The sequence below is a fragment of the Lepisma saccharinum genome, chromosome 2, assembly GCF_977018435.1.
Source record: "Lepisma saccharinum chromosome 2, izLepSacc3.1, whole genome shotgun sequence".
NCBI lineage: Eukaryota > Metazoa > Arthropoda > Insecta > Zygentoma > Lepismatidae > Lepisma > Lepisma saccharinum.
This window is the reverse complement of record NC_139230.1, coordinates 9,392,567-9,419,384: the sequence shown is the minus strand read 5'-3', so window position 1 is coordinate 9,419,384 and position 26,818 is coordinate 9,392,567.

Below are 26,818 nucleotides of genomic sequence, written 5' to 3'. Positions count from 1 at the left end.
TTTGTTCCTGAGGTTTACAGGTAACATTAAATTATTAGAACTATATTTCACTTCATCTTTATTAAGAAGCACATCACAGTAACAAAGTCACAAATGCAAAATCTTCCATCCAAAAATAAGGATACACAGAAATCATAACAAATCAAATTCTTCAAATGTTAACTACATATTCTAATGTTGAATTGCATGTGCAAAATTAAAAATAACAGATCGGATGAAAAATATGCTTTGCACCTATTCCTCACGGAAACACGATTCAATATAATGCACTTTGTGAGCAATGGTGAATGTGAAATATTTTCCCCCTCTGCCTCTAACTATAATAGTGCAGATGAATACCTTTCAAAAATGGTAAAATATTCATGAACATGTGAAATTTACAAATGGATTATATACAAAAATTTGTCAGCATGTATGTGAATTTGTATTCTGACAATTTATTCATTGAAAATGTGTATGCTTAGAAAGACATTGTGAGTAAAAAATAATGCAGATAGGGAAATCAATTGACAAGTTCATACAAGTTTCGAAATTAAACATCAGGTGATCATTAAAACTAAGCAATTATATAAATACATATGTACAACTTTATTATTATTATAATATACCATCCCAGTCTATTTATGTTGGTTTATACTAATTTCTGGAATGTTACATTCTCAGCACCAAAAAATTTTCCCTCCTGCTTCAAGAGGAAAAGTACCAATGTATAGAAATTGCACAAGATAATGACGAGCAGTCTAAATAACTTGCTGTAGGAGATGAATAGAAATCTGAGGAACTTGTAATATCACTTTTTCTACCACTCTCTTCACACTGCCGCTGCTGGAATGCTTCTTTTATAGAGAAAAAATCCTCGTACTTAAATTTTGCGACACCTCTCATAGCATCCACAGTGAACTTTTGCATCATGAAGAAAACGCTCCCCCAGGGATATTAGAGTACATTTCAAATGCTGTTCCACTAGACAAACTTAAATACACCAGAGTGATCCACAGCCATGCAATGATATCCACCGCAGAGTAACACCTTTTATGGCATCCGTAGTGAACATCTGCATCGTGTAGACATTTATTTAAGATAAGATATTGATCATTTTAATAACTATAATAATTGTAGTTCATGTTTATTCCAACTACCATAAATCTTTACAATACTATTTCTTACACGAATTGAGTTGTTCCCCTCCTCACACAGAGATATTATATAAACAATCAATTTATCAATGTCTTACATAAAACGTGCACCAAGAATTAACATTATCACAATTCTTGGCACTGGATGCAGGAAGTCCGACTTCACAAAGGATTTTCTCTCTTGTTCTGAAGATGATTTATATACATATATGTATCCATGGAGGGACGAGTCTTCTCACGATCTTCCAGCTGATGTGGAGGTTCCAGATCAATATGATTCTGACTTCAACCAATTTGAAGCATATGCCAAAAACATTAAAGTTTACATGTGTTACTTTTTGCTTGTAGGAATTTGCAATCATGTGCAATATGTGTCTAGCATCAACTTGTACCGATTATGAGTACATTGTACTTTTTTCAGTTCACTATACTCATAATCAACGTTCATCCTGCTTAAGAAATGAACGTTAGAGCCTCATTTTTGAATTTTTTTTTATGTTAGACTGTCATATTCCAATCCGACGAATCCTGCTTTGTAAGGGGTAACCAACCTTTTCAATGCCTCCTAAATGTCACCATGCATCCTTGTCTTGGCTTTACTCAATCTACTTTCACCTCCATTCAGGTTGCCGAACAAGGAGACCATTCATGGTCAAGTTCTACAGTCATTTGTTATTTCATGGAGGATGCAGGACTAAACTCTGGAAACTGGACCCAAGGCCAGTATAATCGTCCATGGGACTTTTTTTTGTAACCTTTTCCAAGATACCTCACTTTCACGTAGTGCCCCCGTGAACTGCATAATGTATAGTAGTGAGGTTCTGTCGTCTGTACCCATAGCCAGTATAATCCTCTATGGGACTTTTCTTTTTTGTACCATCCATGGGTCTTTATGATTGTTCCTTGATCTGTTGATCTCGTAACCATTGATCCTCGGTATGTAAGGGGTGGTGCTTCACGTTAGTACACCCAATTGTCAACCTCACTTGCACGGAGTACACCCAGGACAGCTTTTGCAGACTAGAGAGACTCTGGCGTCTTAAACTACAGCCAATATGATCTTTTTAGTACTATGTGTGTATTTTCCATGTGTTTTATCTTCATATGTGCTGAGTGCCTGTTTACAGCCTCAGTTTTTAAACAAGGTAGGAATATTTTATTCCTTGAAACGTGTTTCATTTAGTTACGGTGTACAAAATAGCCTAAGTGATGACGAACCCAAAATTATTTTGACTTCAATCAGTCAGTCAACCATTCATCCTCATCTTGGCGTTAATCAGGCTATTTCCACTTCCAATGAGGCTACCGAACAAGGATAACATTCATGTTCATGTTCCACAGCTATGTCGACTTTCAGATGATCTGCAGGACCAGCTCTTTTAAAGTGGACAGAGCTTGACTCGTCAGGGGTAATCTTTTCCAAGGCAATTAGGGGCAAGAAAGTGACGAAAAAAAGTTAAATCTGTTAAGACACCTTGAATAGAACACCCAGTGTTTGACCTCACCTTAAAAGGGAGAATTTTGTAAAGAATAGGGTGTCAGGTGCGTTCACACGTTTCACAAAGCTTCTCACGTATCATCCCTAGTTCTCTGTTCCTCAAACTACAAACTGCACTCTTCAGGACGAAGAGATTCTGCTGACTGGACTCGCAGCCAGTATAAGCCTCTGAAGGGCTCTTATATGTTCGCTTTTGTCCTTTCATGAATCCCATCATAATTCATGCCTCCTGTGGCGATCAGCCAAAAGTGGCAGAATAGCAATGTTAAATAAGGTAAATCTATTGAGAAATATGGAGATGAACACCTAGCGATTTGACGTAACATTGCAGATTTCATGAAGGTGTATTGCCAGGTTTTTTATACTATGTCCCTTTCCGAATACTGTGAATTTTCCAGTGCCAGAGCTGTATGCATCCAGGCACGTCCCCGCATTGCAGAGTAGGGGAGGACCATCAATATGACGGCTCACTGGAAACAGTCGTGCTTCCGAATGTAATTACTAAATTGTAGTATAGGATCGTTTGTTTTCAATCCAATCTTCTTGATCTCTTGCCACGACTCTTCATTAACAGAGTTTCCCCCGCAGCCAACGTTTTTGTTCAAACACTCTTATTTTATGTTTACAAGTTCCGAAGCATTCTTTCCAACATTTGAATGTATGCAAGATGCAGGTTGACGATTTGTCATGGGCAACTGCTTATGCAGTAGTTCTAAGTTATTCTTATATTGTTTCCTTCTTGTTCTTTCAGCATCACGTTTAACAGTGCTCAATTCGAATTCTATCAATCCTCTGAATGGTGGGTCGACTTTTTTTTACCGAGATCTTGTTCAGGTTAGCTCGTTCGATAGTGTGCATAAGATTGCCATGCACAGTTACCGCACCTGTATGAATTTCATATTCAGTATTGAAATTGACGTCGTCTAAAAAGAAAGCAAACCTGTCCATTATCACTGCACAGGTAACCCTATATATTATCACTGCACAGGTAACCCTATATATTGCTTAGAAAATGTATTATGTTCATTTACCAGTCTTATGCATTAAGTAGTTTTTTTTTCAGTTTCTTCCTACTTTACTTCATTCTTTTTAGGACAAAATGGTTCACTGCCAGTGCTCTCATTACGTTGGTATTTTGGCCATTTCTCACAGAATGGTTTCTGTAGGAATGACTCCTTTTCGTCCATTGAACTGGAGTGTAAGGGGTGTGACCTTCAACATAGTACACCCAATTGTCAACCTCACTTACAGGAAGTACGTACATCCTGGACTGCTTTTAGCAGCCTAACGAGGCTCTGGCTACTGGCTCTATGACCAGTATAATTCTGTGCGTTTTCCTGTTTTGTGTCCTTATGTGTGCTGAGTGACCCTTTACAGCCTCAGCTTTTAACCTAAGTCAGAATGTTTTCAGACTTTTATTTATGGGACGTTACCGCTATGTTATTTGTTAGAGTAAGGGGCTAATAGCCTTAGTGCTGATGAACCCAAAATTTTAAATTCAAATTCATCCATGGAAAAAATATTCTGGAGTTGGACATTTTGCAGGAATGTCCATTTTGTTATTAATCTCGCTGTAATGTGCCTCAGTGCCGGCAAAACATATCACTTTCAGCATTTGAATTAATTTCACTTTTAGAATTAATTCTTGCAGTACCAGTTTGTTACAGTTTGATATCTCTCTATCGTATGCCATCGCCTCTTAATTGTAAGAGCAATTTGGATTTTTAAGTAATATATTTTTCCATTAACATACTCATTCGCTGATGCTTGAATAAAAGTATCACTGTCACTTGAAGAACTTCTCAGTGAAGAATATCTTCGCGATTATGTGGAAGAGGAAAAGGACAAACATAGAGAACTTGCAGCAGCAGATGACGAGTCGAAATAAGTGGTTGCAGATGATGAATGAAAATCTGGGGAACTTGTAATATCACTTTTTCTTCAATTCTCTTCACACTCCACCTGCTGGTGTGCTTTTGGTAGAAAAAAATTTAGTTTTGGTACCAAAATCCTTTGATACCTCTCATGGTATTCACAGTATACCTGATCCGCCATGTATATATAGCTCACACAGCATAGACATCGTTATGTGTCCACTTAAAACAAGACTATAATAATGATTGTTTTACACATTTCTTCTCTGACTACTGGAATTCTCTTGACTTGTATCTTCATCATGAACTATGTTGTACACTACTCGCAAAAAGATAATATAGAACATTTCATATGCTCTTCCATTACACAAACTTAAATACACCAGATTGGTAAGCTATTTATCTCTTGATACACAGCCAGGCAATCATACCTACCGCAGAGTAACTAACATCTTTTGTGGTATCCGCAGTGAACTTCTGCATCTTATAGAAATAGCTCCCACAGTGTGGATATCTTCCCATAAATATTTAAGATAAGATATTAATAATAATAATAATTGTAGTTCATGTTTATTCTCACTACCAGAAATCTTTACAATACTATTTTCTTCATGATTTACATTGTACCCCTCTTCACACAGACAGAAATAATAAAAAGCAACCAATATAATTATCAATGTCTTAAATAAAACGTGCGCCAAATTATAACATTATCACAATTCTTGACACTGGATGCAGGAAGTTCGACTTCACAAAGGATATTCTCTCTTGTTCTGAAGATGATTTATATACATATATGTATCCATGGAGGGACGAGTCTTCTCATGATCTTCCAGCTGATGATGGAAACACTTTTCTTCCGTTTTTGTATTGTGTTGGGCAGGGCAATTTGGTGAGGATGTGAAACTATCTGTGATAAAATTTTCGTTCTTAAACTTAAATACACCAGAGTGATCCCCAGCCACGAAATGATATCCACCGCAGAGTAAAACCTTTTATGGCATCCGTAGTCAACGTCAGCATCGTGTAGAAATCTACTTAAGATAAGATATTGATCATAATTATAATAATTGTAGTTCAGGTTTATTCCGACTACCAGAAATCTTTACAATACTATTTTCTTCACGAATTACGTTGTTCCTCTCGTCGCACAGAGATTATATATTGGCAACCAAGTTATCAACGTCTTACATAAAACATGCGCCAAATATTAATATTATCACAATTCTTGGCACTGGATGCAGGAAGTCCGACTTCACAAAGGATATTCTCTCTTGTTCTGAAGATGATTTATATACATATATGTATCCATGGAGGGACGAGTCTTCTCATGATCTTCCAGCTGATGTGGAGGTTCCAGATAAATATGATTCTGACTTCAACCAATTTGAAGCATATGCCAACAACATTAAAGTTTACATGTGTTACTTTGTGCTTGTAGGAATTTGCAATCATGTGCAATATGTGTCTAGCATCAACTTGTACCAATTATGAGTAAATTGTACTTTTTCTGTTCACTAGACTCATAATCAACGTTTATCCTGCTTAAGAAATGAACATTAGAGCCAATTCCCAATCTCTTTAAACATAATTAGTATCCCAATAATCTACACTTTCCATACGCGTATGTATCTCGAAATTACTATTTTCCCTCACCATGTGACATTATCCTCCACAAAACTGAAAGAAGTAGAAACTCACTATGGATGCAATGGTTCTATGGATGCAATGGTAGGTACATTGGGATCCACTAGTATTGGTCGGCAAATTGTCCACGACTATTTTCATGAATTTTTCTCTTACATCCTATGTGTTTTAAACTATGGATTTTTATGTATACTGATGGCAGAAGTTGTCAACAGCTTGTTTTGAGTTTTATTTTAATTCTTGACACTGTTATTGATTAAAATAAAGTGCATTAACGTGGTGAGGGTAAATTTGCACAGTAATGCTCATGGATCCTACTCTACCATGTGGAGAACATGTTCACCAGTGATACCAATGAAAGCTTCTTTAGAATCTACCTTTTAGAAACTGAAGCTTCCACATTGTTCCAATGAACAAGTCCAAGCACAATTTGTAACCAACCAATACCGAGGATTTGGAGGTTGTGGAACAAGGTTATTATCTCTATGTTAGTTAAAACTCTCCGAGTTATAGTTATCGACACTCTGCTTATGTTCCCATAGTCGGGTATAATTTGTACGAACCTTCCCTGCTTAACCGTGATTATTAGCGGTTTGAAATATTTGTCCTCTTCTAGTGGAGACAGTTGTTTCACGAGCAGTTTTAATTTTGTACTTTGAATATGCAGTTGGATGTAGTATTCGAACTACGAGTATTTGATCTCCATACTCCCTTGGTTGTAAGAAAGAGACGTTTTGTTTCTCAAAGTTATTTCTATCGAAGCACTTTTCTTCCGTTTTTGTATTGTATGCTGGAGGGCAATATGGTGCAGATGTGAAACTATCTGCGATAAAACTCTCATTGTGGCATTCGTTTTCCAACCTAATGCTTCTGCAATAGCTGTAAGTGTGACACTTTTATCAGTGCCATTTCTTCCTATGACGAAGTTTATCTTTCGGCTGAAGGTTGAAAATGTATGACATTTATCATGTTCATGAATTTCACTTTTAGAAAGTGAGACATTTTCAAATGTCGCTTTATTATAATTGTTATGTTTATTTGACGATCCTTCTTTTCATTAACAGTAGATCAATCGAGACTTTTAATGAACTTAATTATCCATTAACGTACTCCTTTGCTGATGCCTTAAATGTATCACTGTCACTTAAAGAATATGTTTTCATAATGTGTAAGAGGAAAAGGACCAATGTATAGAACTTGCACAAGATGATGACGAGCAGTCTAAATAACTGGCTGTAGGAGTTGAATAGAAATCTGAGGAACTTGTAATATCACTTTTTCTACCACTCTCTTCACACTGCCGTTGCTGGAATGCTTCTTTTAAAGAGAAATAATCCTCGTACTTAAATTTTACGACACCTCTCATAGCATCCACAGTGAACTCCTGCATCATGAAAAAAACGCTCCCCCATAGATATTAGAGAACATTTCAAATGCTGTTCCACTAGACAAACTTAAATACACCAGAGTGATCCACAGCCATGCAATGATATCCACCGCAGAGTAACACCTTTTATGGCATCCGTAGTGAACGTCTGCATCGTGTAGACATCTATTTAAGATAAGATATTGATCATATTAATAATTATAATAATTGTAGTTCATGTTTATTCCGACTACCATAAATCTTTACAATACTATTTTCTACACGAATTGCGTTGTTCCCCTCCTCACACAGATATGATATAAACAACAAATTTATCAATGTCTTACATAAAACGTGCACCAAGAATTAACATTATCACAATTCTTGGCACTGGATGCAGGAAATCCGACTTCACAAAGGATTTTCTCTCTTGTTCTGAAGATGTTTTACATACATATATGTATCCATGGAGGGACGAGTCTTCTCACGATCTTCCAGTTGATGTGGAGGTTCCAGATCAATATGATTCTGACTTCAACCAATTTGAAGCATATGCCAACAACATTAAAGTTTACGTGTGTTACTTTTTGCTTGTAGGAATTTGCAATCGTGTGCAATATGTGTCTAGCATCAACTTGAACCAATTATGAGTACATTGTACTTCTTTCAGTTCACTATACTCATAATCAACATTTATCCTGCTTAAGAAATGAACGTTAGAGCCTCATTTTTTAATTTTTTTTTATGTTAGACTGTCATATTCCAATCCGATGAATCCTGCGTTGTAAGGGTAACCAACCATTTCAATGCCTCCTAAATGTCACCATGCATCCTTGTCTTGGCTTTACTAAATCTACTTTCACCTCCACTCAGGTTGCCGAACAAGGAGACCATTCATGGTCAAGTTCTAAAGTCATTTTTTGTCAGTATAATCGTCCATGGGACTTTTTTTTGTAACCTTTTCCAAGATACCTCACTTTCACGTAGTGCCCCCGTGAACTGCATATTGTATAGTAGTGAGGTTCTGTCGTCTGTACCCATAGCCAGTATAAACCTCTATGGGACTTTTCTTTTTTTGTACCGTCCATGTGTATTTATGATTGTTCCTTGATCTGTTGATCTCGTAACCATTGATCCTCGGGGTGTAAGGGGTGGTGCTTCAAGTTAGTACACCCAATTGTCAACCTCACTTGCACGGAGTACATCCAGGACAGCTTTTCCAGACTAGAGAGGCTCTGGCATCTTAACGTACAGCCAATATAACCTTTTTAGTACCATGTATGTATTTTCCATGTGTTTTATCTTCATATGTTCTGAGTGCCTGTTTACAGCCTCAGTTTTTAAACAAGGTAGGAATATTTTATTCCTTGAAACGTGTTTCATTTAGTTACGGTGTACAAAATAGCCTAAGTGCTGACGAACCCAAAATTATTTTGACTTCAATCAATCAGTCAACCATTCAACCTCATCTTGGCATTAATCAGGCTATTTCCACTTCCTATGAGGCTACCGAACAAGGAGAACATTTCATGTTCATGTTCCACAGCAATGTCGACTTTCAGATGATCTGCAGGACCAGCTCTTTTAAAGTGGACAGAGCCTGACTCGTCAGGGGTAATATTTTCCAAGGTATATAGGCAATTAGGGGCAAAAAAGTGACGAAAAAAGTTAAATCTGTTAAGACACCTTGAATAGATCACCCAGTGTTTGACCTCACCTTATAAGGGAAAATTTTGTAAAGAATAGGGTGTCAGGTGCGTTCACACGTTTCACAAAGCTTCTCACGTATCATCCCTAGTTCTCTGTTCCTCAAACTACAAACTGCACTCTTCAGGATGAAGAGATTCTGCTGACTGGACTCGCAGCCTGTATTTGCCTCTGTAGGGCTCTTGTATATTCGCTGTTGTCCCTTCATCCTTCTCATCATAATTCATGCCTCCTGTGGTGATCAGTCAAAAGTGGCAGAATAGCAATGTTAAATAAGGTAAATCTATTGAGAAATATGGAGATGAACACCTAGTGAATTGACGTAACATTGCAGATTTCATGAAGGTGTATTGCCAGGTTTTTTATACTATGTCCTTTTCCGAATACTGTGAATTTTCCAGTGCCAGAGCTGTTTGCTTCCAGGCACATCCCTGCATTGTAGAGTAGGGGAGGACCATCAATATGACGGCTCGCTGGAAACAGTCGTGCTCCGAATGTAATTACTAAATTGTAGTATAGGATCGTTTGTTTTCAATCCAATCTTCTTGATCTCTTGCCACGACTCTACATTAACAGAGTTTCCCCAGCAGCCAACGTTTTTGTTTCAAACGTTCTTATTTTATGTTTACAAGTTCCCTAGCATTCTTTCCAACATTTGAATGTATGCAAGATGCAGGTTGACGATTTGTCATGGGCAACTGCTTATGCAGTAGTTCTAAGTTATTCTTATATTGCTTCCTTCTAGTTCTTTCAGCATCACGTTTAACACTCCTCAATTCGAATTCTATCAATCCTCTGAATGGTGGGTCGTCGTTTTAGGTTTTTTTTTCCGAGATCTTGTTCAGGTTAGCACGTTCGATAGTGTGCACAAGATTGCCATGCACAGTTACCGCACCTGTATGACTATCATATTCAGTGTTGAAATTGACGTCGTCTAAAAAGAAAGCAAACCTGTCCATTATCACTGCACAGGTAACCCTATATATTGCTTAGAAAATGTATTATGTTCATTTACCAGTCTTATGCATGAAGTAGTTTTTTTTACAGTTTCTTCCTACTTTACTTCATTCTTTTTAGGACAAAATGGTTCACTGCCAATACCCTCATTACGTTGGTATTTTGGCCATGTCTCACAGAATGGTTTCTGTAGGAATGACTCCTTTTCGTCCATTGAACTGGAGTGTAAGGGGTGTGACCTTCAACATAGTACACCCAATTGTCAACCTCACTTCCACGAAGTACATCCTGGACTGCGTTTAGCAGACTAACGAGGCTCTGGCGACTGGCTCTATGACCAGTAAGTATAATTCTGTGCGTTTTCCTGTTTTCTGTCCTTATGTGTGCTGAGTGACCCTTTACAGCCTCAGCTTTTAACCTAAGTCAGAATGTTTTCAGACTTTTACTTATGGGACGTTAGAGCTATGTTATTTGTTAGAGTAAGGGGCTGGACCCCGTATAATGTGACGGGTGCAAAATAACCTTAGTGCTGACGAACCCAAAATTTTAAATTCAAATTCATCCATGGAAAAAATATTCTGCAGTTGGACATTTGGCAGGAATGTCCATTTTGGTATTAATCTCGCTGTAATGTGCCTCAGTGCCGGCAAAACATATCACTTTCAGCATTTGAATGAATTTCACTTTTAGAATTTTTACTTGCAGTACCAGTTTGTTACAATTTGATATCTCTCTATCGTATGCCATCTCCTCTTAATTGTAAGAGCAATTAGGATTTTTAAGTAATATATTTTTCCATTAACATACTCATTCGCTGATGCTTTAAAAGTATCACTGTCACTTGAAGAACTTCTCAGTGAAGAATATCTTTTCGATTATGTGGAAGAGGAAAAGGACAAACATAGAGAACTTGCAGCAGCAGATGACGAGTCGAAATAAGTGGTTGCAGATGATAATTGAAAATCTGGGGAACTTGTAATATCACTCTTTCTTCAATTTTCTTCACACTCCACCTGCTGGTGTGCTTTTGGTAGAAAAAAATTTAGTTTTGGTACCAAAATCCTTTGATACCTCTCATGGTATTCACAGTATACCTGATCCGCCATGTATATATAGCTCACACAGCATAGACATCGTTATGTGTCCACTTAAAACAAGACTATAATAATAATTGTTTTACACATTTCTTCTCTGACTACTGGAATTCTCTTGACTTGTATCTTCATCATGAACTATGTTGTACACTACTCGCAAAAAGATAATATAGAACATTTCATATGCTCTTCCATTACACAAACTTAAATACACCAGATTGGTAATCATACCTACCGCAGAGTAACTAACATCTTTTGTGGTATCCGCAGTGAACTTCTGCATCGTATAGAAATAGCTCCCACAGTGTGGATATCTTCCCATAAATATTTAAGATAAGATATTAATAATAATAATAATTGTAGTTCATGTTTATTCTCACTACCAGAAATCTTTACAATACTATTTTCTTCATGAATTACATTGTACCCCTTTTCACACAGACAGAAATAATAAAAAGCAACCAATATAATTATCAATGTCTTAAATAAAACGTGCGCCAAATTATAACATTATCACAATTCTTGACACTGGATGCAGGAAGTTCGACTTCACAAAGGATATTCTCTCTTGTTCTGAAGATGATTTATATACATATATGTATCCATGGAGGGACGAGTCTTCTCATGATCTTCCAGCTGATTGTGGAAGCACTTTTCTTCCGTTTTTGTATTGTGTTTGGCAGGGCAATTTGGTGAGGATGTGAAACTATCTGTGATAAAATTTTCGTTCTTAAACTTAAATACACCAGAGTGATCCCCAGACACGCAATGATATCCACCGCAGAGTAAAACCTTTTATGGCATCCGTAGTCAACGTCTGCATCGTGTAGAAATCTACTTAAGATAAGATATTGATCATAATTATAATAATTGTAGTTCAGGTTTATTCCGACTACGAGAAATCTTTACAATACTATTTTCTTCACGAATTACGTTGTTCCTCTCGTCGCACAGAGATTATATATTGACAACCAAGTTATCAACGTCTTACATAAAACATGCGCCAAATATTAATATTATCACAATTCTTGGCACTGGTTGCAGGAAGTCTAACTTCACAAAGGATATTCTGTCTTGTTCTGAAGATGATTTATATACATATATGTATCCATGGAGGGCGAGTCTTCTCACGATCTTCCAGCTGATGTGGAGGTTCCAGATCAATATGATTCTGACTTCAACCAATTTGAAGCATATGCCTACAACATTAAAGTTTACATGTGTTACTTTGTGCTTGTAGGAATTTGCAATCATGTGCAATATGTGTCTAGCATCAACTTGTACCAATTATGAGTAAATTGTACTTTTTCTGTTCACTAGACTCATAATCAACGTTTATCCCAATAATCTACACTTTCCATACGCGTATGTATCTCGAAATTACTATTTTCCCTCACCATGTGACATTATCCTCCACAAAACTGAAAGAAGTAGAAACTCACTATGGATGCAATGGTTCTATGGATGCAATGGTAGGTACATTGGGATCCACTAGTATTGGTCGGCAAATTGTCCACGACTATTTTCATGAATTTTTCTCTTACATCCTATGTGTTTTAAACTATGGATTTTTATGTATACTGATGGCAGAAGTTGTCAACAGCTTGTTTTGAGTTTTATTTTAATTCTTGACACTGTTATTGATTAAAATAAAGTGCACTAACATGGTGAGGGAAAATTTGCACAGTAATACTCATGGATCCTACTCTACCATGTGGAGAACATGTTCACCAGTGATACCAATGAAAGCTTCTTTAGAATCTACCTTTTAGAAACTGAAGCTTCCACATTGTTCCAATGAAGAAGACCCAACACAATTTGTAACCAACCAATACCGAGGATTTGGAGGTTGTGGAACAAGGTTATTATCTCTATGTTAGTTAAAACTCTCCAAGTTATAGTTATCGACACTCTGCTTATGTTCCCATAGTCGGGTATAATTTGTACGAACCTTCCCTGCTTAACCGTGATTATTAGCGGTTTGAAATATTTGTCCTCTTCTAGTGGAGACAGTTGTTTCACGAGCAGTTTTAATTTTGTACTTTGAATATGCAGTTGGATGTAGTATTCGAACTACGAGTATTTGATCTCCATACTCCCTTGGTTGTAAGAAAGAGACGTTTTGTTTCTCAAAGTTATTTCTATCGAAGCACTTTTCTTCCGTTTTTGTATTGTATGCTGGAGGGCAATATGGTGCAGATGTGAAACTATCTGCGATAAAACTCTCATTGTGGCATTCGTTTTCCAACCTAATGCTTCTGCAATAGCTGTAAGTGTGACACTTTTATCAGTGCCATTTCTTCCTATGACGAAGTTTATCTTTCGGCTGAAGGTTGAAAATGTATGACATTTATCATGTTCATGAATTTCACTTTTAGAAAGTGAGACATTTTCAAATGTCGCTTTATTATAATTGTTATGTTTATTTGACGATCCTTCTTTTCATTAACAGTAGATCAATCGAGACTTTTAATGAACTTAATTATCCATTAACGTACTCCTTTGCTGATGCCTTAAATGTATCACTGTCACTTAAAGAATATGTTTTCATAATGTGTAAGAGGAAAAGGACCAATGTATAGAACTTGCAGAAGATGATGACGAGCAGTCTAAATAACTGGCTGTAGGAGTTGAATAGAAATCTGAGGAACTTGTAATATCACTTTTTCTACCACTCTCTTCACACTGCCGTTGCTGGAATGCTTCTTTTAAAGAGAAATAATCCTCGTACTTAAATTTTACGACACCTCTCATAGCATCCACAGTGAACTCCTGCATCATGAAAAAAACGCTCCCCCATAGATATTAGAGAACATTTCAAATGCTGTTCCACTAGACAAACTTAAATACACCAGAGTGATCCACAGCCATGCAATGATATCCACCGCAGAGTAACACCTTTTATGGCATCCGTAGTGAACGTCTGCATCGTGTAGACATCTATTTAAGATAAGATATTGATCATATTAATAATTATAATAATTGTAGTTCATGTTTATTCCGACTACCATAAATCTTTACAATACTATTTTCTACACGAATTGCGTTGTTCCCCTCCTCACACAGATATGATATAAACAACAAATTTATCAATGTCTTACATAAAACGTGCACCAAGAATTAACATTATCACAATTCTTGGCACTGGATGCAGGAAATCCGACTTCACAAAGGATTTTCTCTCTTGTTCTGAAGATGTTTTACATACATATATGTATCCATGGAGGGACGAGTCTTCTCACGATCTTCCAGTTGATGTGGAGGTTCCAGATCAATATGATTCTGACTTCAACCAATTTGAAGCATATGCCAACAACATTAAAGTTTACGTGTGTTACTTTTTGCTTGTAGGAATTTGCAATCGTGTGCAATATGTGTCTAGCATCAACTTGAACCAATTATGAGTACATTGTACTTCTTTCAGTTCACTATACTCATAATCAACATTTATCCTGCTTAAGAAATGAACGTTAGAGCCTCATTTTTTAATTTTTTTTTATGTTAGACTGTCATATTCCAATCCGATGAATCCTGCGTTGTAAGGGTAACCAACCATTTCAATGCCTCCTAAATGTCACCATGCATCCTTGTCTTGGCTTTACTAAATCTACTTTCACCTCCACTCAGGTTGCCGAACAAGGAGACCATTCATGGTCAAGTTCTAAAGTCATTTTTTGCCAGTATAATCGTCCATGGGACTTTTTTTTGTAACCTTTTCCAAGATACCTCACTTTCACGTAGTGCCCCCGTGAACTGCATATTGTATAGTAGTGAGGTTCTGTCGTCTGTACCCATAGCCAGTATAAACCTCTATGGGACTTTTCTTTTTTTGTACCGTCCATGTGTATTTATGATTGTTCCTTGATCTGTTGATCTCGTAACCATTGATCCTCGGGGTGTAAGGGGTGGTGCTTCAAGTTAGTACACCCAATTGTCAACCTCACTTGCACGGAGTACACCCAGGACAGCTTTTGCAGACTAGAGAGGCTCTGGCATCTTAACGTACAGCCAATATAACCTTTTTAGTACCATGTATGTATTTTCCATGTGTTTTATCTTCATATGTTCTGAGTGCCTGTTTACAGCCTCAGTTTTTAAACAAGGTAGGAATATTTTATTCCTTGAAACGTGTTTCATTTAGTTACGGTGTACAAAATAGCCTAAGTGCTGACGAACCCAAAATTATTTTGACTTCAATCAATCAGTCAACCATTCAACCTCATCTTGGCATTAATCAGGCTATTTCCACTTCCTATGAGGCTACCGAACAAGGAGAACATTTCATGTTCATGTTCCACAGCAATGTCGACTTTCAGATGATCTGCAGGACCAGCTCTTTTAAAGTGGACAGAGCCTGACTCGTCAGGGGTAATATTTTCCAAGGTATATAGGCAATTAGGGGCAAAAAAGTGACGAAAAAAGTTAAATCTGTTAAGACACCTTGAATAGATCACCCAGTGTTTGACCTCACCTTATAAGGGAGAATTTTGTAAAGAATAGGGTGTCAGGTGCGTTCACACGTTTCACAAAGCTTCTCACGTATCATCCCTAGTTCTCTGTTCCTCAAACTACAAACTGCACTCTTCAGGATGAAGAGATTCTGCTGACTGGACTCGCAGCCTGTATTTGCCTCTGTAGGGCTCTTGTATATTCGCTGTTGTCCCTTCATCCTTCTCATCATAATTCATGCCTCCTGTGGTGATCAGTCAAAAGTGGCAGAATAGCAATGTTAAATAAGGTAAATCTATTGAGAAATATGGAGATGAACACCTAGTGAATTGACGTAACATTGCAGATTTCATGAAGGTGTATTGCCAGGTTTTTTATACTATGTCCTTTTCCGAATACTGTGAATTTTCCAGTGCCAGAGCTGTTTGCTTCCAGGCACATCCCTGCATTGTAGAGTAGGGGAGGACCATCAATATGACGGCTCGCTGGAAACAGTCGTGCTCCGAATGTAATTACTAAATTGTAGTATAGGATCGTTTGTTTTCAATCCAATCTTCTTGATCTCTTGCCACGACTCTACATTAACAGAGTTTCCCCAGCAGCCAACGTTTTTGTTTCAAACGTTCTTATTTTATGTTTACAAGTTCCCTAGCATTCTTTCCAACATTTGAATGTATGCAAGATGCAGGTTGACGATTTGTCATGGGCAACTGCTTATGCAGTAGTTCTAAGTTATTCTTATATTGCTTCCTTCTAGTTCTTTCAGCATCACGTTTAACACTCCTCAATTCGAATTCTATCAATCCTCTGAATGGTGGGTCGTCGTTTTAGGTTTTTTTTTTCGAGATCTTGTTCAGGTTAGCACGTTCGATAGTGTGCACAAGATTGCCATGCACAGTTACCGCACCTGTATGACTATCATATTCAGTGTTGAAATTGACGTCGTCTAAAAAGAAAGCAAACCTGTCCATTATCACTGCACAGGTAACCCTATATATTGCTTAGAAAATGTATTATGTTCATTTACCAGTCTTATGCATGAAGTAGTTTTTTTTTACAGTTTCTTCCTACTTTACTTCATTCTTTTTAGTACAAAATGGTTCACTGCCAATACCCTCATTACGTTGGTATTTTGGCCATGTCTCACAGAATGGTTTCTGTAGGAATGACTCCTTTTCGTCCATTGAACTGGAGTGTAAGGGGTGTGACCTTCAACATAGTACACCCAATTGTCAACCTCACTTCCACGAAGTACATCCTGGACTGCGTTTAGCAGACTAACGAGGCTCTGGCGACTGGCTCTATGACCAGTAAGTATAATTCTGTGCGTTTTCCTGTTTTCTGTCCTTATGTGTGCTGAGTGACCCTTTAGAGCCTCAGCTTTTAACCTAAGTCAGAATGTTTTCAGACTTTTACTTATGGGACGTTACAGCTATGTTATTTGTTAGAGTAAGGGGCTGGACCCCGTATAATGTGACGGGTGCAAAATAACCTTAGTGCTGACGAACCCAAAATTTTAAATTCAAATTCATCCATGGAAAAAATATTCTGCAGTTGGACATTTGGCAGGAATGTCCATTTTGGTATTAATCTCGCTGTAATGTGCCTCAGTGCCGGCAAAACATATCACTTTCAGCATTTGAATGAATTTCACTTTTAGAATTTTTACTTGCAGTACCAGTTTGTTACAATTTGATATCTCTCTATCGTATGCCATCTCCTCTTAATTGTAAGAGCAATTAGGATTTTTAAGTAATATATTTTTCCATTAACATACTCATTCGCTGATGCTTTAAAAGTATCACTGTCACTTGAAGAACTTCTCAGTGAAGAATATCTTTTCGATTATGTGGAAGAGGAAAAGGACAAACATAGAGAACTTGCAGCAGCAGATGACGAGTCGAAATAAGTGGTTGCAGATGATAATTGAAAATCTGGGGAACTTGTAATATCACTCTTTCTTCAATTCTCTTCACACTCCACCTGCTGGTGTGCTTTTGGTAGAAAAAAATTTAGTTTTGGTACCAAAATCCTTTGATACCTCTCATGGTATTCACAGTATACCTGATCCGCCATGTATATATAGCTCACACAGCATAGACATCGTTATGTGTCCACTTAAAACAAGACTATAATAATAATTGTTTTACACATTTCTTCTCTGACTACTGGAATTCTCTTGACTTGTATCTTCATCATGAACTATGTTGTACACTACTCGCAAAAAGATAATATAGAACATTTCATATGCTCTTCCATTACACAAACTTAAATACACCAGATTGGTAATCATACCTACCGCAGAGTAACTAACATCTTTTGTGGTATCCGCAGTGATCTTCTGCATCGTATAGAAATAGCTCCCACAGTGTGGATATCTTCCCATAAATATTTAAGATAAGATATTAATAATAATAATAATTGTAGTTCATGTTTATTCTCACTACCAGAAATCTTTACAATACTATTTTCTTCATGAATTGCATTGTACCCCTTTTCACACAGACAGAAATAATAAAAAGCAACCAATATAATTATCAATGTCTTAAATAAAACGTGCGCCAAATTATAACATTATCACAATTCTTGACACTGGATGCAGGAAGTTCGACTTCACAAAGGATATTCTCTCTTGTTCTGAAGATGATTTATATACATATATGTATCCATGGAGGGACTAGTCTTCTCATGATCTTCCAGCTGATTGTGGAAGCACTTTTCTTCCGTTTTTGTATTGTGTTTGGCAGGGCAATTTGGTGAGGATGTGAAACTATCTGTGATAAAATTTTCGTTCTTAAACTTAAATACACCAGAGTGATCCCCAGACACGCAATGATATCCACCGCAGAGTAAAACCTTTTATGGCATCCGTAGTCAACGTCTGCATCGTGTAGAAATCTACTTAAGATAAGATATTGATCATAATTATAATAATTGTAGTTCAGGTTTATTCCGACTACGAGAAATCTTTACAATACTATTTTCTTCACGAATTACGTTGTTCCTCTCGTCGCACAGAGATTATATATTGACAACCAAGTTATCAACGTCTTACATAAAACATGCGCCAAATATTAATATTATCACAATTCTTGGCACTGGTTGCAGGAAGTCTAACTTCACAAAGGATATTCTGTCTTGTTCTGAAGATGATTTATATACATATATGTATCCATGGAGGGCGAGTCTTCTCACGATCTTCCAGCTGATGTGGAGGTTCCAGATCAATATGATTCTGACTTCAACCAATTTGAAGCATATGCCTACAACATTAAAGTTTACATGTGTTACTTTGTGCTTGTAGGAATTTGCAATCATGTGCAATATGTGTCTAGCATCAACTTGTACCAATTATGAGTAAATTGTACTTTTTCTGTTCACTAGACTCATAATCAACGTTTATCCTGCTTAAGAAATGAACATTAGAGCCAATTCCCAATCTCTTTAAACATAATTAGTATCCCAATAATCTACACTTTCCATACGCGTATGTATCTCGAAATTACTATTTTCCCTCACCATGTGACATTATCCTCCACAAAACTGAAAGAAGTAGAAACTCACTATGGATGCAATGGTTCTATGGATGCAATGGTAGGTACATTGGGATCCACTAGTATTGGTCGGCAAATTGTCCACGACTATTTTCATGAATTTTTCTCTTACATCCTATGTGTTTTAAACTATGGATTTTTATGTATACTGATGGCAGAAGTTGTCAACAGCTTGTTTTGAGTTTTATTTTAATTCTTGACACTGTTATTGATTAAAATAAAGTGCACTAACATGGTGAGGGAAAATTTGCACAGTAATACTCATGGATCCTACTCTACCATGTGGAGAACATGTTCACCAGTGATACCAATGAAAGCTTCTTTAGAATCTACCTTTTAGAAACTGAAGCTTCCACATTGTTCCAATGAAGAAGACCCAACACAATTTGTAACCAACCAATACCGAGGATTTGGAGGTTGTGGAACAAGGTTATTATCTCTATGTTAGTTAAAACTCTCCAAGTTATAGTTATCGACACTCTGCTTATGTTCCCATAGTCGGGTATAATTTGTACGAACCTTCCCTGCTTAACCGTGATTATTAGCGGTTTGAAATATTTGTCCTCTTCTAGTGGAGACAGTTGTTTCACGAGCAGTTTTAATTTTGTACTTTGAATATGCAGTTGGATGTAGTATTCGAACTACGAGTATTTGATCTCCATACTCCCTTGGTTGTAAGAAAGAGACGTTTTGTTTCTCAAAGTTATTTCTATCGAAGCACTTTTCTTCCGTTTTTGTATTGTATGCTGGAGGGCAATATGGTGCAGATGTGAAACTATCTGCGATAAAACTCTCATTGTGGCATTCGTTTTCCAACCTAATGCTTCTGCAATAGCTGTAAGTGTGACACTTTTATCAGTGCCATTTCTTCCTATGACGAAGTTTATCTTTCGGCTGAAGGTTGAAAATGTATGACATTTATCATGTTCATGAATTTCACTTTTAGAAAGTGAGACATTTTCAAATGTCGCTTTATTATAATTGTTATGTTTATTTGACGATCCTTCTTTTCATTAACAGTAGATCAATCGAGACTTTTAATGAACTTAATTATCCATTAACGTACTCCTTTGCTGATGCCTTAAATGTATCACTGTCACTTAAAGAATATGTTTTCATAATGTGTAAGAGGAAAAGGACCAATGTATAGAACTTGCACAAGATGATGACGAGCAGTCTAAATAACTGGCTGTAGGAGTTGAATAGAAATCTGAGGAACTTGTAATATCACTTTTTCTACCACTCTCTTCACACTGCCGTTGCTGGAATGCTTCTTTTAAAGAGAAATAATCCTCGTACTTAAATTTTACGACACCTCTCATAGCATCCACAGTGAACTCCTGCATCATGAAAAAAACGCTCCCCCATAGATATTAGAGAACATTTCAAATGCTGTTCCACTAGACAAACTTAAATACACCAGAGTGATCCACAGCCATGCAATGATATCCACCGCAGAGTAACACCTTTTATGGCATCCGTAGTGAACGTCTGCATCGTGTAGACATCTATTTAAGATAAGATATTGATCATATTAATAATTATAATAATTGTAGTTCATGTTTATTCCGACTACCATAAATCTTTACAATACTATTTTCTACACGAATTGCGTTGTTCCCCTCCTCACACAGATATGATATAAACAACAAATTTATCAATGTCTTACATAAAACGTGCACCAAGAATTAACATTATCACAATTCTTGGCACTGGATGCAGGAAATCCGACTTCACAAAGGATTTTCTCTCTTGTTCTGAAGATGTTTTACATACATATATGTATCCATGGAGGGACGAGTCTTCTCACGATCTTCCAGTTGATGTGGAGGTTCCAGATCAATATGATTCTGACTTCAACCAATTTGAAGCATATGCCAACAACATTAAAGTTTACGTGTGTTACTTTTTGCTTGTAGGAATTTGCAATCGTGTGCAATATGTGTCTAGCATCAACTTGAACCAATTATGAGTACATTGTACTTCTTTCAGTTCACTATACTCATAATCAACATTTATCCTGCTTAAGAAATGAACGTTAGAGCCTCATTTTTTAATTTTTTTTTATGTTAGACTGTCATATTCCAATCCGATGAATCCTGCGTTGTAAGGGTAACCAACCATTTCAATGCCTCCTAAATGTCACCATGCATCCTTGTCTTGGCTTTACTAAATCTACTTTCACCTCCACTCAGGTTGCCGAACAAGGAGACCATTCATGGTCAAGTTCTAAAGTCATTTTTTGCCAGTATAATCGTCCATGGGACTTTTTTTTGTAACCTTTTCCAAGATACCTCACTTTCACGTAGTGCCCCCGTGAACTGCATATTGTATAGTAGTGAGGTTCTGTCGTCTGTACCCATAGCCAGTATAAACCTCTATGGGACTTTTCTTTTTTTGTACCGTCCATGTGTATTTATGATTGTTCCTTGATCTGTTGATCTCGTAACCATTGATCCTCGGGGTGTAAGGGGTGGTGCTTCAAGTTAGTACACCCAATTGTCAACCTCACTTGCACGGAGTACACCCAGGACAGCTTTTGCAGACTAGAGAGGCTCTGGCATCTTAACGTACAGCCAATATAACCTTTTTAGTACCATGTATGTATTTTCCATGTGTTTTATCTTCATATGTTCTGAGTGCCTGTTTACAGCCTCAGTTTTTAAACAAGGTAGGAATATTTTATTCCTTGAAACGTGTTTCATTTAGTTACGGTGTACAAAATAGCCTAAGTGCTGACGAACCCAAAATTATTTTGACTTCAATCAATCAGTCAACCATTCAACCTCATCTTGGCATTAATCAGGCTATTTCCACTTCCTATGAGGCTACCGAACAAGGAGAACATTTCATGTTCATGTTCCACAGCAATGTCGACTTTCAGATGATCTGCAGGACCAGCTCTTTTAAAGTGGACAGAGCCTGACTCGTCAGGGGTAATATTTTCCAAGGTATATAGGCAATTAGGGGCAAAAAAGTGACGAAAAAAGTTAAATCTGTTAAGACACCTTGAATAGATCACCCAGTGTTTGACCTCACCTTATAAGGGAGAATTTTGTAAAGAATAGGGTGTCAGGTGCGTTCACACGTTTCACAAAGCTTCTCACGTATCATCCCTAGTTCTCTGTTCCTCAAACTACAAACTGCACTCTTCAGGATGAAGAGATTCTGCTGACTGGACTCGCAGCCTGTATTTGCCTCTGTAGGGCTCTTGTATATTCGCTGTTGTCCCTTCATCCTTCTCATCATAATTCATGCCTCCTGTGGTGATCAGTCAAAAGTGGCAGAATAGCAATGTTAAATAAGGTAAATCTATTGAGAAATATGGAGATGAACACCTAGTGAATTGACGTAACATTGCAGATTTCATGAAGGTGTATTGCCAGGTTTTTTATACTATGTCCTTTTCCGAATACTGTGAATTTTCCAGTGCCAGAGCTGTTTGCTTCCAGGCACATCCCTGCATTGTAGAGTAGGGGAGGACCATCAATATGACGGCTCGCTGGAAACAGTCGTGCTCCGAATGTAATTACTAAATTGTAGTATAGGATCGTTTGTTTTCAATCCAATCTTCTTGATCTCTTGCCACGACTCTACATTAACAGAGTTTCCCCAGCAGCCAACGTTTTTGTTTCAAACGTTCTTATTTTATGTTTACAAGTTCCCTAGCATTCTTTCCAACATTTGAATGTATGCAAGATGCAGGTTGACGATTTGTCATGGGCAACTGCTTATGCAGTAGTTCTAAGTTATTCTTATATTGCTTCCTTCTAGTTCTTTCAGCATCACGTTTAACACTCCTCAATTCGAATTCTATCAATCCTCTGAATGGTGGGTCGTCGTTTTAGGTTTTTTTTTTCGAGATCTTGTTCAGGTTAGCACGTTCGATAGTGTGCACAAGATTGCCATGCACAGTTACCGCACCTGTATGACTATCATATTCAGTGTTGAAATTGACGTCGTCTAAAAAGAAAGCAAACCTGTCCATTATCACTGCACAGGTAACCCTATATATTGCTTAGAAAATGTATTATGTTCATTTACCAGTCTTATGCATGAAGTAGTTTTTTTTACAGTTTCTTCCTACTTTACTTCATTCTTTTTAGTACAAAATGGTTCACTGCCAATACCCTCATTACGTTGGTATTTTGGCCATGTCTCACAGAATGGTTTCTGTAGGAATGACTCCTTTTCGTCCATTGAACTGGAGTGTAAGGGGTGTGACCTTCAACATAGTACACCCAATTGTCAACCTCACTTCCACGAAGTACATCCTGGACTGCGTTTAGCAGACTAACGAGGCTCTGGCGACTGGCTCTATGACCAGTAAGTATAATTCTGTGCGTTTTCCTGTTTTCTGTCCTTATGTGTGCTGAGTGACCCTTTAGAGCCTCAGCTTTTAACCTAAGTCAGAATGTTTTCAGACTTTTACTTATGGGACGTTACAGCTATGTTATTTGTTAGAGTAAGGGGCTGGACCCCGTATAATGTGACGGGTGCAAAATAACCTTAGTGCTGACGAACCCAAAATTTTAAATTCAAATTCATCCATGGAAAAAATATTCTGCAGTTGGACATTTGGCAGGAATGTCCATTTTGGTATTAATCTCGCTGTAATGTGCCTCAGTGCCGGCAAAACATATCACTTTCAGCATTTGAATGAATTTCACTTTTAGAATTTTTACTTGCAGTACCAGTTTGTTACAATTTGATATCTCTCTATCGTATGCCATCTCCTCTTAATTGTAAGAGCAATTAGGATTTTTAAGTAATATATTTTTCCATTAACATACTCATTCGCTGATGCTTTAAAAGTATCACTGTCACTTGAAGAACTTCTCAGTGAAGAATATCTTTTCGATTATGTGGAAGAGGAAAAGGACAAACATAGAGAACTTGCAGCAGCAGATGACGAGTCGAAATAAGTGGTTGCAGATGATAATTGAAAATCTGGGGAACTTGTAATGTCACTCTTTCTTCAATTCTCTTCACACTCCACCTGCTGGTGTGCTTTTGGTAGAAAAAAATTTAGTTTTGGTACCAAAATCCTTTGATACCTCTCATGGTATTCACAGTATACCTGATCCGCCATGTATATATAGCTCACACAGCATAGACATCGTTATGTGTCCACTTAAAACAAGACTATAATAATAATTGTTTTACACATTTCTTCTCTGACTACTGGAATTCTCTTGACTTGTATCTTCATCATGAACTATGTTGTACACTACTCGCAAAAAGATAATATAGAACATTTCATATGCTCTTCCATTACACAAACTTAAATACACCAGATTGGTAATCATACCTACCGCAGAGTAACTAACATCTTTTGTGGTATCCGCAGTGAACTTCTGCATCGTATAGAAATAGCTCCCACAGTGTGGATATCTTCCCATAAATATTTAAGATAAGATATTAATAATAATAATAATTGTAGTTCATGTTTATTCTCACTACCAGAAATCTTTACAATACTATTTTCTTCATGAATTACATTGTACCCCTTTTCACACAGACAGAAATAATAAAAAGCAACCAATATAATTATCAATGTCTTAAATAAAACGTGCGCCAAATTATAACATTATCACAATTCTTGACACTGGATGCAGGAAGTTCGACTTCACAAAGGATATTCTCTCTTGTTCTGAAGATGATTTATATACATATATGTATCCATGGAGGGACTAGTCTTCTCATGATCTTCCAGCTGATTGTGGAAGCACTTTTCTTCCGTTTTTGTATTGTGTTTGGCAGGGCAATTTGGTGAGGATGTGAAACTATCTGTGATAAAATTTTCGTTCTTAAACTTAAATACACCAGAGTGATCCCCAGACACGCAATGATATCCACCGCAGAGTAAAACCTTTTATGGCATCCGTAGTCAACGTCTGCATCGTGTAGAAATCTACTTAAGATAAGATATTGATCATAATTATAATAATTGTAGTTCAGGTTTATTCCGACTACGAGAAATCTTTACAATACTATTTTCTTCACGAATTACGTTGTTCCTCTCGTCGCACAGAGATTATATATTGACAACCAAGTTATCAACGTCTTACATAAAACATGCGCCAAATATTAATATTATCACAATTCTTGGCACTGGTTGCAGGAAGTCTAACTTCACAAAGGATATTCTGTCTTGTTCTGAAGATGATTTATATACATATATGTATCCATGGAGGGCGAGTCTTCTCACGATCTTCCAGCTGATGTGGAGGTTCCAGATCAATATGATTCTGACTTCAACCAATTTGAAGCATATGCCTACAACATTAAAGTTTACATGTGTTACTTTGTGCTTGTAGGAATTTGCAATCATGTGCAATATGTGTCTAGCATCAACTTGTACCAATTATGAGTAAATTGTACTTTTTCTGTTCACTAGACTCATAATCAACGTTTATCCTGCTTAAGAAATGAACATTAGAGCCAATTCCCAATCTCTTTAAACATAATTAGTATCCCAATAATCTACACTTTCCATACGCGTATGTATCTCGAAATTACTATTTTCCCTCACCATGTGACATTATCCTCCACAAAACTGAAAGAAGTAGAAACTCACTATGGATGCAATGGTTCTATGGATGCAATGGTAGGTACATTGGGATCCACTAGTATTGGTCGGCAAATTGTCCACGACTATTTTCATGAATTTTTCTCTTACATCCTATGTGTTTTAAACTATGGATTTTTATGTATACTGATGGCAGAAGTTGTCAACAGCTTGTTTTGAGTTTTATTTTAATTCTTGACACTGTTATTGATTAAAATAAAGTGCACTAACATGGTGAGGGAAAATTTGCACAGTAATACTCATGGATCCTACTCTACCATGTGGAGAACATGTTCACCAGTGATACCAATGAAAGCTTCTTTAGAATCTACCTTTTAGAAACTGAAGCTTCCACATTGTTCCAATGAAGAAGACCCAACACAATTTGTAACCACCAATACCGAGGATTTGGAGGTTGTGGAACAAGGTTATTATCTCTATGTTAGTTAAAACTCTCCAAGTTATAGTTATCGACACTCTGCTTATGTTCCCATAGTCGGGTATAATTTGTACGAACCTTCCCTGCTTAACCGTGATTATTAGCGGTTTGAAATATTTGTCCTCTTCTAGTGGAGACAGTTGTTTCACGAGCAGTTTTAATTTTGTACTTTGAATATGCAGTTGGATGTAGTATTCGAACTACGAGTATTTGATCTCCATACTCCCTTGGTTGTAAGAACGAGACCTTTTGTTTCTCAAAGTTATTTCTATCGAAGCACTTTTCTTCCGTTTTTGTATTGTATGCTGGGGGGCAATATGGTGCAGATGTGAAACTATCTGCGATAAAACTCTCATTGTATCAGTTGTTTTCCAACCTAATGTTTCTGCAATAGCTCTAATTGAGACGGTTATAACAGTGCCATTTCTTCCTATGACGAAGTTTATCTTTCGGCTGAAGGTTGAAAATGTATGACATTTATCATGTTCATGAATTTCACTTTTAGAAAGTGAGACATTTTCAAATG